A 15001-nucleotide genomic window follows, 5' to 3' on the forward strand; every position below is an offset into this window, starting at 1 on the left:
CCTGGGGCTTAGCACCTAGTAAGGCTCAATGAAATACACTGAATTACTCAAAGGGAACAAAAGCTAAACTATTCAAGGGCACTTGGTTGAACTAAGTACTAAGGAGCCCATTTTGCTTACCAACACACTATCTCCACCTCTTGTTCTAGGATACATAATTTAATCAGCCATGGATCCTAGAACAATATAAGACAATCTCAGGACATTCACCCTTCCAGCACCATCCAGAGGTGGGCTAATTCACTCAAGCCTTGGCTCTGGCCATCCCCAACTCCCCCAAGCCTTTGCTTGTTTTCCTCCCACAGCCATTGCTTTGGCCTGTGTGCTCCAGAGTGCTAGTGGGATAGGGAGAGGGAAGGAGAGTTTATCTACCAGGGTCCCTGCTTGGGGCACCCAGGAAACCACTCCTGTCACTGTTACTTGTTTATTTTCCCTTGGGCTGCTGTTGTTCCTGGGGCTACACAGAACCATAGCCACCAAAACTGAGAAACAATGAACAGGAATCCCAGGCCCCATGCTTTCCTTTTAATTTGCCGATACTACCCTACTATGCCATTTTGTAACAACAATGCTACTTGCCGCAACCATGGCTTTGTAAAGCCAATAACAGCAGCACACAGGATGGTTGCTAGCATGTGTTCTTTGATCTACTTTTCTAAGGAAAGCAACTTTAAGGGGTTTACAATCTCACTTTAATTGAACATACATATATCATTCAATTAGTTCAGGGGGGAAAGTCAGCACCTTGAATTTCAGAGAAAACAAAAACAGAAATTACAAGCAGACATTATACGAGCAGAGAAAAATAACACAAATGAGCAAACAGGCTCTGTCTGTCCAAGACATTACATGCATAGTTACCAGAGAGAGAAGTACCAACATCTGGGTTGTTCAAAGCAAGGGGGGCTCCTTAACCATGACTACCCAGTCTCTTTTGGTTAAATCCCATGCCTCTCTTCTAATAGGTGAGCCACAAGCAAAATGCTAACCTCAGAGTATATATACACTTCTTCAGGGTCAGAGGGCATCACAACCATACCACTCAAACCCATGCAACCTAGGACTTCCCATGACTTAAGCAGGTCATCAAAGACTCTCTATTCAATCAAAGACTCTTGATTGAAACAAAGGCAATACTCAAAGGCACTTGATTGCCTTAGTGCTGAGAAGCACTCCAAAACAAAAGACAACAAAAAAGTTCCACTTTGCTTGCCATTACAGCTTATTATTACTTAACTTAATTTTAAAAATTCTGTCAATAGACATAAGAAAAGGTGATCAAAATTAAAAGTTAAACATTGACAAAGAGAACATGACATCATTCTAATTTTCAGACTGCATTGTGGCTCACATAGACCATTCCAGTTCATCAACCAGGAAACTAATTGAGAAACTGCCTACATTAAAACAGTAGTTTACAAAATAAATCCACAAAAATCAGTATCATTTCTATTCTATAATTACAACAATCAGGAGGAAAAAAGAGCAAAAAATCCCTCAAAATCTTTCTAAAATGTCCCCAAAAATCTTGAATTCTAACTACCAAAGTATAGTCTAGATTCATGTAAATATAATTGTAGCCTTATCTATATGAACTGAGGCAAAGTAAAAGCAAGTAAACAAGACAACAATATACATGCTAATCAGAACATAAATAAAAGAACAATGACAACAAAAAATCAAAAGTAAATATGGCAAAAGCATACAGATCAAATAGGACTTGTATGAAGAGATATGGAAGATGTGCCCATGCTACCTCTCAGGAGAGGTGGGAAGTCCACAGGTGTTACACATTACAATGTTTTTGGACTTTTTCAACATATTGATCAGTTGTAGGGAAAAAAAAATCACTCCAAAAAATATTGTCATATGTTATTTCTTTGGGTGAGTGGTGAGTTTAGAAATAGTTGGGATCCTGTAGCGATGTAAGAAAGAAGAAAAATCAATAAAATTATAAAACTTCTAAAAATTGTTAAACTCAAAAATAAAGACCCTGAAAACCAAAGGCAAAAAATTGAAATAAGTAAAACTAAACTATTTTTTAAATCAATAAAAAGTACGTTACTGGGTTTTAAAAAGAGAGAAGAAAACCAGATTACCTGTATCAAAAATGAATAAGGTGACTTCACAACCAATGAAAGAAAAAAAAAACACTTATTGTACCTTATTTCATCCAAGTATATGCAAATAAAACTAACAATCTAAATGAAACAGAAGAATAATTTAAAAATATGAACTTCCTAATTAAGAGAACAGGAAATAGATTAGTATAGTAAAAAAAATTTGAACTAGCCTTAGATGAATTCTGTCGGGGGGTGGGCAGGGTGACCTGTTCAGGACTAGATAGGGTTAGAATCAAAATCTACTAAAACATTTAAGAATAATTGTTTTTGTAAATAAAGCTCTTCCCTCCCAGGGGAAGGATGAGTAGAAGAAAAAAAGAACAATTATTCCATATACTACATACACTGTCTGAAAAATAGCAAAGAGATCTTACTAAGTTCCCTATATGACACAAATACAGTCTTGAAACTTTCCTCAGAGAGAGTCAAAATGGAGAAAGAAAGCAGTAGACCAATTTTTCTAATGAATAATGAGGAAAAAAATTTAAAATAATGCTTTCAATATGATACCTTATAACCCCACTGGACCAATATCAAGAATGCAGCATAGGTGCCACATTAGAAAAACTGTAAATATATTTGACAATAGTAATGATAAAATCACTCAAAATTTTATTATTATTATTATTATTTGGTGTAGACAGTTTTATTTTCCTAGTTTTGAAAGTTTATGCATGCAAAAAAATTGATAGAATAGAATGCAACTCAATTCTTTAAGTGTTTAAAAGAAAGAAACTTTTATAAACATTTTAAGATTTCATAACAGTGTATTTTAGAGACCAAGAAGTAATTCAAGTTCTATTATTCAGCTTTTGGATAGTTATGTATTGTTATCAGATTATTTAAATAAATACAGAAGCTGTTCACATAATACAACCATTCCTGTTAAAAAAAAACATTAGAAATCGTAAGTATAAATACATCTTTCCTTAAAAAAAAAGACAAGTAAAATGTGCCTAAGTCAAAGAGCAAGCACCATCTGTCATGGGTACCTGCAAGAAATCTTTCCAATAAGATCAGGAGTGAAACAAGAATATGTTTTTACACAACCATTGCCATTCAATATTATGCTAGAATTGCTTTAGCTTTAGCAATAAGAAGAAGGAAAGAAATTATGGATTTTATTGTGAAAAGACTGATATAACAAAAACAATAACTTATTACAGCTTTATATACATTTTCTAGTACATGAAGCTTGAAATTCCTGGGAATGGAGGGCTGGAGTTCTTAGGGCAGCTATTTAGCTGATAAATCTCAAAGGTGAAAGAGACAGGGGATTCCAGTTCTTTAAGGAAGTAGAGGAAAAGGTTATTCTGAGCTGGGAATTGTCACCACATGTCTTAAAAAAGGGAAATATATGAATTTGTGGATAATATAATCATTTTAAGTGCTAATAATATTAAGCTTCAAAAAATAAATATTGCCATTAGCAATTATAAGTCCAGGTTTGATTTGATTTAAGTCATCCTACAGTAAATAAGAAACGGGTCTAAGAATGCGCTCCTTATCAGAACTATTTTGGTAAATCACAACGTAACAGGAAAAATTTTGTTATTTGGCATTAAGAAATGTACTAGCTGTATGGACCCAAGAAAGTTCTATTTACCTCAGTTTTCTGTTCTGAAACAAATAATAGAACCCACTTCCCAGGGTTTTTGTGAGGATCATATGATTGTAAAGTGCTTGGTATGGTGCAAATGCTATCTGAATGTTAACTATTTTATTCCATCTTTAATTAGATGTAACTGCTTTATACTTGGTAACTTCATATGGATTTTTAGATGCAATCATTATACAGTGCCGACAGTGATAAGATGAATGATTTTCAATGTAAGGTAATTTGAAGAGCATCCAAATAAATTAAGGTTACCTAATTGGTAACTAATTGGTTTTGTTTCAAGTTTTTAAAACTTGATACTGTTTATGATATTATTTATCTAAATTTCCTTGTATTATATAATTTAGTAAAAGTTGTATCACCTATGTTGTTAGAAAAACAATTTCTCTTACAATCTAGATGTTAGATTAAAAATTGCATTGTCAGGAAAAAAATGTCAGCTCTGCTGATCATATTCTGAAGCACTGTAATTTAAGAAATCATAAATTTCCAAGTTTTATCTATATTTAAAACAAAGTCTCAGCTAAATTTATTTGGCTATCACTTATGAGATTGTTAACTAAGCTATTTGGAGTTATTGTTTTAATCAAGTATTTACAAAGTTTTTTTGGTTTTATTGTGGGGGGCAATTGGGATTAAGTGACTTGCCCAAGGTCACACAGCTAATACATGTGTCAAGTGTCTGAGGCCGGATTTGAACTCAGGTCCTCCTGACTCCAGGGCCAGTGCTCTACTCACTGCACCACCTAGCTGCCCTGTACAAAGATATTTTTAAAAGGAAAATTGGTAATTGTACAAAAAAAAAAGATCTTGTAAAATCTCCTTTTTAATTCTCATCGACCCTGTTCAAGAGTTTTCTGTGTTGTTTAACTCCTACTGAGTAAATAGGATCCTTTCACAAAATAGGAGTGGGGATTTATGTTACCAAAAAAAAAACATTTTACACCAACTTAGTTTTGATAAATTCCAGTTTAGTAATTTTCATTTGCTAGCTAATTTATTGTGATAATAATTTGACATTGATAACAATTTATGTCCAAACCTACTGTGAATATCTGGGTTTCATTTCTAGGCTTGTTGTATTCTTGAACTGGCCTTACATGGGTGTTTTCAGAGAAACAGAGTAGAGTCAGCCGCTCAGTGGAAGCAACATCAGAAATCTAAGGCTACGGATTAAATACTAAAGCATCTAAATTACTGTAATGACCTATAAGTGGGAAAGATCTTGTTGTTTTCATTTGAATTTATGGCCATTCCATGGCCCAAGCAAGAATTAAAATTAATATTTGAATTTATCATATAAAGATTCAATTCCTGAAGTATCTTGTTCTTTCAGATTTAGTATGATTAGAGAAGGGTAAACAAGCTTGGGAAACCAAGATGTAAATCTGTTAAGTTGTGAGGTTAAAGTCAAGAACCTCTTTTGTCTTTTTTTTCATTGGGCAGATCTTACTATTTATTTTTAGAGAAAACAAAACAAAATGTACCTCCAGTATTGGGAATGGCCCACTTACAACACAGATCTTACTATTTATTTTTAGAGAAAACAAAACAAAATGTACCTCCAGGATTGGGAGTGGCCCACTTACAACACAGATCTTACTATTTATTTTTAGAGAAAACAAAACAAAATGTACCTCCAGGATTGGGAATGGCCCACTTACAACACAACCAACACAGATGTAAAAAATAAATAAGATTGAACATTCAAGTATATTGTAATTACTAATGTTTTGTTTGGTTTTTTAAATTATTATTTCCACCTTTTTTTGAAAGCCTGCCTCTAGTTTTACTTCTTTTCTGCCTAGGTGGAGCTATGTCCTACTTTGGCTCAGACTCTTACTTTCTGTCCTTTGGCCCCTGAAAGAAGTTTTGTTTTCATTCATGGTTTGACTGTGAATAAGTCAGGCACAGTCTTAGGTATCACCTGAACCTACTCCCCTGGACTGAGGGTACTAGAGAGAGGAATTGATTGTCAATTAGCAAACATGGGTTCAACTCTGTTATAAACTTGCTGTATGGCCTTGGGCCATTTCCTTTTGATTCTGCCATTTTGGGGACTGCCCTACCAACTTCTCAGGGCTCATGTGAGAATCATATAACACATCTTTATAGTTACTATATCCCTTTAGGATAAGACAGAAGCCCATCTAACCATTAATCTAGGACCCTGAGATGAAACTGGAAAAGCAAAGATAGGTATTGGACTATCAGCTTTGTGAGAGAAAGGACTGTACCTTCCCCTTCTGTCTCATTTTCTCTTGTCTCCCCAAGCTCTGAGTAGTAGGACATGGCCTAAGAGATTGAAACCTGGAGGAGTGGGGAGTGGGTGTGGAGAAGAGAAATGGAGCAAGGGACAGCTTGACCCTGAGCTCCACCTCCCACTATGACTTGAACTCATATTTCTTATTGCCGGTGGGGAGACCCTATTCCTGCACCACTGCTCTTCTAAGAACCACATGTCTCAGTCAGTGGGATGATCTCTGCAAATCAGCTGAGGGAAGACCATTTCTGCCTTTCCTAACTGGTCTGGGGCCACTAGAGCCTTTCAGCCACTTTTGTAAAAATCCTGTGTGAATTTTTGTTTTATAGAATCTGTGTGTCCATGGACCAAGGTAAACAATCTTTTTGGGAGCCAAGCAGTGGGAGAGGCTATTTGTTAAAAAAAAAAAAAGAGTCTTGGAGCATAAGAAACTGACCCTGGCCAATAACTAGATGCAGCTGTCCTTATCTTCGAGGTGCTGAGTTGCTGTCAAAATCTCAAACTGTCTGCTTGGAGGGCATGTGGGAATGTTCAGGGTCACAAGTCAACTACTGTCTGTATGACCCCAAAATCATTCTCTCTATGCTTCCACCCAACAGTTTTCCTCTTGGGATATAGCTGGAGGGGAAAGTTGACTCATGATTGTTTTTTTTTTTTTTTAAGTTGGTAGGATGAAGAACTTCTGTGCTTACCCCCAAGTCAACCCAGGATGAAAGTTAGAATACCCTTTAAAAAATTAATGGAGTGAAGACATAGAGGATAAGCACATTTTAGTTCATTTCTCAGCTCCCCACCCTTTCTCCTTCTTTGACCTTGCTGATTTAGGAAGAGTGGAGGGCTAGGGTTGCTATGAGAGAACTAAGTTAATCCACAACCTGAATTGACCTTCACAGAGGATCTGGGAGCTCAGGGCAGAGGTGGTGGAGATTCAGTCTGGTTCAGACCTGCCAGCAGCCTTTCAAGCCCAAGTTCACAGTAATCTTCTGCTCCCTAACTAGACTTTCCAAGAGTTGAGCAACAGATGAATATCTTCAAAAGTCAGAGGAACCCAAAAATAAAAGCCAAATGGTAATGGGTAAACAAAGCACCAGCTCTGTTTGCATTCCTGGGCTTTGAAAAGAGTGCCTGGATTTATCACAGTCCAGTGTTTAAACTAGGTAGATGTTGATGGAGACTCCTTTTCCAAGCTTAAAAAAAAGAAATTGAAGCCAGAAACAGCCCTTTCTCCAGCGATGCCTTCATGTTCCACTATTGCCTCACAAGCTGCCTAGACTGCTCAGCTCCACACTCCTGGGGAGGAAGACTCAGGGACAGTGGGTGAGGAAGCAGACCTGACTGATGCTAGGACAGTTGACCCTAGCTGGTGGAAGGAGACTCATGAAGGCATTCTACTAACCTAGAAAGAAATGGTGCACTTGTCTTTTCCTCCTGCCCCATGAATGTCACACAGGGCCTACCCAGGCTCTATAAATCCATATCCTACCACCCACTCAAGGGGTTTACAGTTCTATGGCTGAACTGGCAGTATTGCTAGGCTGGTGGGGGGATATCTTTCCTCTGTGCCTATCTTTTCCCGTCTGCTATCTTGGCAATACTAATAATGTCCTGTTAGTAGGGAACCCTCTTTTTACTGTTCTTGGCTCCTGGGTAGTTCAAATTGATGCTGGGAAAACTGACAACCAGAGAAGAGATTGGAGGAAGAATTCCAAGCTTGAAGCTGCTTAGTCCTTTGGATGTTGATTCAGACTTGGCACGAATGCCTCAGGATTGCACCATCACTTAGCCAGTGACCCTCAGTGGGTCCACACCCATCACACAGACTGTGAACTGGACAGAAATGTCTTCCACACCTTAGCCTTGCAGGTCCTTGGGAGAAGGTTTTGTCATGGTGTGGGAGTCCCCTGGTGAATCTCCACTGCTTGGTGGGTTGACATTTGGTCAGCGACAGGAGAGGAACCTGGTGATCTGAGGGGCACAGATGGCTCAGAGGCGGCTGATACTATATTGCACATATTCAGGTTTCTGGTTTCAGTGGGATGGCTGGAGTTTGGGTTGAATGGAGAAGTGGAAAAGGGAATTAGCTGGGCAGAGAGCTAGGACCCATTTGACTGCTTTGTCAAGGCAGTTTCTGCCTGCCTCTTCCTGCTCATACACCAGTCAGAGAAAGCAGCAGGGATGGGGCCATCTGCACAGGAGGGGCCACAGACCTCACCATACTTAGTCTGGGATTTCTGGGCTCAATAGGGTTAAAGAGAGGACCAGTCACTCCCTTGTAAGATTCTAGCATGTGCTATCTCCCTAGACATCTATCCTTCAACCCCTGAAATACCTTCTGAGGTTATGGTAAGACAGGCCAACTGTTCACATCTGTTTGAGTTTCCAGTGTCTAGCCATGACCTTGTCAAGCTCAGTCATATGTCCACTGGGGTTTCTTGGCCTCTCCTGGGACATGAGGATCTGCACATGGTCAGTGGTTTTCCCTAGTGCCTGGACACAGATGGAAGAAGGTAAGAAGGTCTTGCTTTCCCTAGATCCTAGATGAGGGCTCATGGATACACAGGTGTGTTCTATTTGCAGCTGTCCTGGGGGAGTCCTCCAGCGGAGGGGCCTTAGCTGGTACTGGGCTGGCTTTGCTGCTGGGCATCTGACCACAAGTTGGCCACCTCCTCCTCCTGGTCAGAGGCAAGATCCATTCACTGCTCACCCATCTGCTTGGCCTGTACCCTCTGTATGAGGCTGAAGAAGTCTTCATCTGTCATGGTGAGGCCATGGGGCACTGTGTCAAGTGGGGCACAGTGCTAGTCATGTATTCAGGTTAAGCATGTTGAAGAATTTATCTCTGGGTTCCTGAGCATCACCCTCCCCATGAAGGTGGCTCAAGTTGTTATGGGTAATCCAAAAGCCTGGCAGGCTGCTCATACTAGCATGCTGGTCATCCAGCCAGTGATTCTGGGAGCTGGTGATGAGGTCAAAGAACTCCTCTGTCAGAGGGGAGGCCATCAAGGATTACTGAGATATTCTTTCCTCCAGGATTGGAGTGGGGTGTTAGCATTGGCTGCCCCAGCTTGGCCCTCTTCTAGTGGGCAGCGTTGGTTATCGATCTGATTGCTCTGAAACTTACTCAATAGGTCAAAGAAACATTCCTCATCAGATGGGGCTGATGGGATTTTTCAAAATCTCCAATTGCTTCTTTCTGTAATCTTCCAAGGGCCAAGCTGAGGCTGGGTTCAGGGGGTGAGGTAGTGCTCAGATAATCTTGGGTTAGTTAGCGTTCCTCATGGCTTGACAGCCCATCTCACATTCAAGGAGTAGGCAACTGGAGCACCTCAGCCACATGAAAGACTAACCCCATGCAAAGATTCTCTGGTGGCTACTGGGGATGCAGCTGCCATTGCCACTGCCACAGCCACCACCAACACTGCTGCAGGAGGCTTAAAGACATAACTGAGCTCTCCCAGTCTTTTGTCTTATTTTAGGGATAGAATTTCAGTACAGACTGTTATGTTAGTGAAGAGTAGTAATTTGTGAACTATCACATGTTATCTTTTTTTTTTTACCCTGAAAATTGATTTTTAATGATAAATTACAACTTGGACACTGTGCGGGTAATGGGAAAAGAGCTGGATTGTCTGTAGTCTTGCCTTACATTGATGGTCTGCTCAGGGGCTGGGGCTCTGGGCCCAATGCCAAGTCTTGCCAAGAGGGTCTCAGCCTTGGGTACTGGTGATCTGGGAGGACAACAGGGCCTTTTGTTGCAGGGGAAAGGGTAGGGTGATTCCTTTAAACATAGTGTTGCTGTTGCTGCTGTTGCTTCTTGGTGGCCTTGTAAGCTGGCCAGGTCTTTGGCCTCCTCCTAGCTGCCAGAGCAGTTTTCTTCACCTTTCTAGTTGCTTCCTTAGCTGTTTCAACAAGTGTCTTACAAGGAGCTTCACCTTGCAGCTTGGCCAAGTTGTACTCAAAGCCTTTGATGGTCTTGGTCACATTATTTCTGAATCTTGCTAGGCCAAACTCCTGCACAGCTTTGGAGACCCTAAACTGGAGGAGACCCAGGCCTCCCATCAGATTTCAGCCCAGCCACTGTTTTCAGGGTTCTTACAGTAAACACATCTTTCCTCTACCATCAGCGGGACGTGGTTCATGTTCGAAGTGAAAGTCGTCATGGTCTGGTTCTGTGGGTCCACGACAGAGTCCTCGAGGATGTGTACAGAGTGGACCACATTAGCAGGAAAGAAGCGCTCCGCCCAGCGGGACATCCTGTTGGCTGGTCTTCAATCGAAGCCGCCTGGACAGCAGCTTCTGCTCAGGAGTCACCTCCCGGTCCACGATGTCCTCCATCAGCACATTCTTGCTGTAGGGCTTGGGGTAACGCTGCCAGAAAGCAGCAAACACTAGGTCCCAGGAGCTCCAGGGCACACTCTGCCCCAGGAAATACTTCACCATCGTCCCGGCGGGGGTCGGGGTCGGGGCAGTCTCGGGGGCGCATAGCATAGGGGTTAGGGGAGAGTTAGGTCGCCAGGCTTGTGCTCTCCGTCACCATTCCAAAGCCGCCGTCGCCGCCGTTGCCATGAGGGGGCGTCTGGCCGCTCTATCTTGTGTTACTTTAAAGGGAAATTTGATTTTACTTATGTTTTGTCATTTAATCTAGAATTAGAGCATGTGTAGAAATGAATGCAAACTACCTTAAATGCAAATACCTTAAACATATCCCCACCGTTTAAAGGGATTTTGAGAGCAGTAGTAATTTTCTGTGATGAATCTCTTACTATTACCAATGTTGGATTATAGAAAGATATGTGATCGTTGAGAGCTGAATCTACCTGAAACTCTGATTATATTCAAGGCAATAACTGACATTATTCTGTGTCTGACTCCAGGTATGATCATCAAGGAATGCAACTGAGCCAATGACCCATGATGCCAGCAACCCTGTGGGGTTCTACCTCTATGAACTGCAGAGAATGTTCTCATGAGAAAGGCTGGGAGAATAACTATGAGCATAAGCTTAGGTAGGAGTATCCTGACTCAATTTCCCCAATATGACCCCTGGATGACTTTAAACCTTACTCAGTGCAATTGGTCATCTACATAACTTCTGCCTGGAACTGACAGGATAAGGAAGCATTATTCCCTTACTGTATTAATTATGTTCCCATTCTTTTATGGTAAGTTTCTATGATCAAAAAGCTTTCTAAGCACAATAGTAAGTCTTTTAAATAATAGACTTATGCTGGAACATCTCTGAGTTACTATAATATGATTAGTTACATGTCCTTGTGCAAGTTAGGGTCCTTTAATTCCTCATAACGGTATGGGGATAATTAGGTCAAAGATTTGTGGAACCAAGATATGATTCTGTCATTTAGTTAATATCATAAGCATCTTAGTTCTGTTATTGGTTATCTTAGAAGAAGAATGGCTGGTGGTGTGTCTTGTAAATGCCTTAGAAGAAACATCCACTTTAATCATGGGTTATTTACTTGAACCTGGCTAGGAGTAGAAATTGTTTATAATTGACTACTCTATTTATGTATACCATCCTTGAACTTTTTGTGAGAATTGTAGTTAATTTGGCAATTTTTAAATGAATTTATTTATGTATTGGAGTCTCTCTTCTCATAAAGGGTGTTCTGTTATTAATTCCCTAGTGGAAGGTCATCTTCCCAATGGAGGAATGAATAATTCAAAGTATAAAGACTAGTTCCTAATTTTTCTGTTTTTTATTTGAGTTTTTTAGACATATCAGCATGACAAATGGCCAACCTCAAAATATAACTTTCCTGGTCTTAAAAGTTCCAAATGTGGTTATTATAAAAATAGAGACATACAGGTTGTCTATCATTATTTGACCCAGTTATTGGCAAAGTAGTTTAACATTATATTAAGATCAATATTTTAGGAGATTTTTTAAAATTGAATTCATAATTTTATTATTTTTTGAGATTTTTTTTATTTTTTTAATTCCTATTAATTTATTTTTAGTTTTCAACATTCACTTCCACAAGATTTTGGGTTCCAAATTTCCTCCCCATCTCTCCCCTTCCCCCACCACAATGTGTATTCTCATTACCCCTTCCTGCAATCTGTCCTCTCTTATGTCACACCCCCCCTTTTCTTATCCCTTCCCTTCTATTTTCCTGTAAGTCAAGATAGGTTTCTATACTCCATTGCCTACATATCTTATTTCCCAGTCACTGTAAAAATAATTTTAACATTTGTTTTTCAAACTTTGAATTCGACATTCTCTCCCTTTCTTCCTCCACATCCACCCTTACTGAGAAGGCAAGCAATTCAACATATGTGTGGTCATACTAAACACTTCCATAGGAACCAAGATGGCAGAGTGAAAACAGGGACATACCTGAGCCCTCTCACAAATTCTTTCAGATGCCTCTTGAGAAGTGAATCTGAACAGATTTGAGAGAGGTAGAATCCACTACGAGATAGAGTATGGCAGATTTCCAAGTCAGGAGAATCCAGAAAGAGAGGGATCTGTTGCACCCAGTTGGGAGAGTGCTGGGCACACAGAACCCCCCTGACCATACCAGAGCACCATACCAGAATAAGAGCAGGCTCAGCCTGCCAGCTGTCATGGTGATCCCCAGGCCTGTGGGCGCAGGACAGGAGTCTTTCGGAGCTTGGTAAGACAGAAGCACAGAGTCTGCGGCAGCAGCAGCAGCTACTCCTGGAGCTATCAGCCCACAGTCTAAAGGTTTGAAACTCATCTTCTTGAACTTCTGGGAGCCATGATGCTGCAGTAAACTCTAAGAATTCTCATCCCTCACTTTAATAACACAGAGAATACTGACCTAGGAGAAACCTTGGGATAGAGGAGCCAAAAGTGGGGGTTCAATACTCTTTTGGCTCGGAAAGCTTGGGAAACACCCTCTTGCAGTGATGGAAGGAGACCAGTGCAGAAATGGAGGCATCCCAGCAAGCCTCACCTTGGCAGACCAATGGGAATTCCTGGGCCCCAGAAGGGTGTAGCTGGAAAGTGCCAACACCAGGACCCCAGTTGTGCCTTTGCACAGCCAGGGGAATTGGTGGGCACCAGTGTAGACCAAGGGCTGAGACCAACCATGCTAGATAGTACAGCCCTAGGTGAAGAGGAGACTTCCAGTAACCAGACCAACCCTCCCCCACAGCTCACACTGTGAGCTTCAGTGTAAACCCAAGAAAACTCACAAAGACTTCATTGGAACTTGATCCTTGGCACACACCAGCCAACTCCAGCTCAGCTCTTGGTGAGCTGCAGCAGTATGTAGCTTCTAGCAGACAAAACCAGAGGCAACAGCACACAAAGCCAGTAACCAAGCCCCTAGCTCCCAACACAAGAAGCTTGGTACAGAGCCCCCTGTGCCCCAGAAGCAGAAATATACTTTAAAAGCCAGGAAAAAGGCAACCACCATGAAGAAGAAAGCTAGAAAAGATAAAAAGACCTTTGAATCTTATTATGGGGACAGAGAAGATCAAAATACAAATTCAGAAGAAGACAGCATTGACACTATACCCACATCTGAAACCTCAAATGGGAATATGATCTGCTTTCAAGCCCAAAAAGCATTCCTGGAAGAGTTCAAAGAGGATTTTAAAAGCCAAAATAAAGAGGTAAAAGAAAAGTTACAGAAACTAACAGGAGAAAATATATCCTTAAAAAAGTAAAATTGGCCAAAAGGAAAGGGAGATGCAGAAGCTATCAGAAGAAAATAATTCATTAAAAATTAGAATTGGGCAAGTGGAGTCTAATGAATCTATGAGGCATCAAGAATCAGTCAAACAAAATCTAAAGAATGAAAAATAGAAGAAAACAAAAAAAAATCTCATTTGAAAAACAATTGACCTGGAAAAATAGATCCAGGAGAGAAAATCTAAGAATTATTGATCTAGTGGAAAGCCATATTTAAAATAGAAGAGCCTGGAAATTATCTTCCAGGAAACAATCAAGGAAAATTTCTCTGAGGTCCTAGAACCAGAGGGCAAAATAGCCATGAAAAGAATCCACTGAACACCCCCTGAAAGAGATCCAAATTGAAAACTAAGGAATATTGTAGGCAAGTTCAGAATTATGAGGTCAAAGAGAATATACTGCAAGCAGCCAGAAAGAAACAATTCAAATATTATGGAATTGTAGTCACACGGGACCTTGCAGCTTCCACAATAAAAGATTGGAAGGATTTGGAATATGATATTCCATAAGGTAAAGGAGCTTAGACCAAAACCAAGTATCAACTATCCAGCAAAATTGAGCATAATCTTTCAGGCAATGAGATAGACGTTTAAAGAAATAAGGGAATTCCAGACCTCCATGATAAAAAGGCCAGAGCTCAGTGGAAAATTGTATCTTCAAATACAAGACTCAAGGGAGGCATAAAAGGGTAAACAGGGGAAAAATATAAAAAAATTTGTTATTCAACAATCGAAAACTATTTACATCCCTATATGGGAGGATGATTTGCTAATTTTGAGAATCATATAGTTAGTATGATATCTAAAAGGGATATATATAGAGAGAGGGTGTGGGTATAAATTGACTGATGTGATAATAAAAATCTTGATTAAAAGATGAAAAAGGATTGTAATGGGAGAAGAGGCAAGGAAGAGGCAGAAAAGGGTAAACTGCACCACGTGAAGAGGTACAAACACATATTATAATGGAAAGAAAAAAAGGGAGGGAGAAGAACAATGTTTGTTTATTCTCATCAGATTTGGCTCAAGGACAGAATAACCTACTCTGTTGAGTATAGGAATTAAACTTGTCCTACAGGTAGTAGGAGGGGAAAGGGGAAAGAAAAGGGGGGGTTGTTAGAAGGGAGGGAAGAAATAGTAAGGGAAAGGGGTAAGATGGGTGGGGCAAAAGGGAGGGAAAAATGAGGGAGAGAGTGGTCAAAAGCAAAACTATTTTGAAGAGGGAAAAGGAGAAAGGAGAAATAAAAACAAAAACAAGGAGAGGGAATAGGATGGAAAAAGACAGATAGAAACCATAACTGTGCATGTTAATGG

The 15001-nt window shown here is 40.1% G+C and overlaps 1 pseudogene; it reads right to left on the minus strand.

Moving 5' to 3' along the window:
- Positions 1-9784: 9784 nt before the first annotated feature.
- Positions 9785-10444, minus strand: LOC118833861 (annotated as a pseudogene).
- Between the last annotated feature and the right edge of the window lie 4557 nt (positions 10445-15001).

Source organism: Trichosurus vulpecula, chromosome 1 (assembly GCF_011100635.1).
Source record: "Trichosurus vulpecula isolate mTriVul1 chromosome 1, mTriVul1.pri, whole genome shotgun sequence".
In the NCBI taxonomy this organism is placed as follows: Eukaryota; Metazoa; Chordata; class Mammalia; order Diprotodontia; family Phalangeridae; genus Trichosurus; species Trichosurus vulpecula.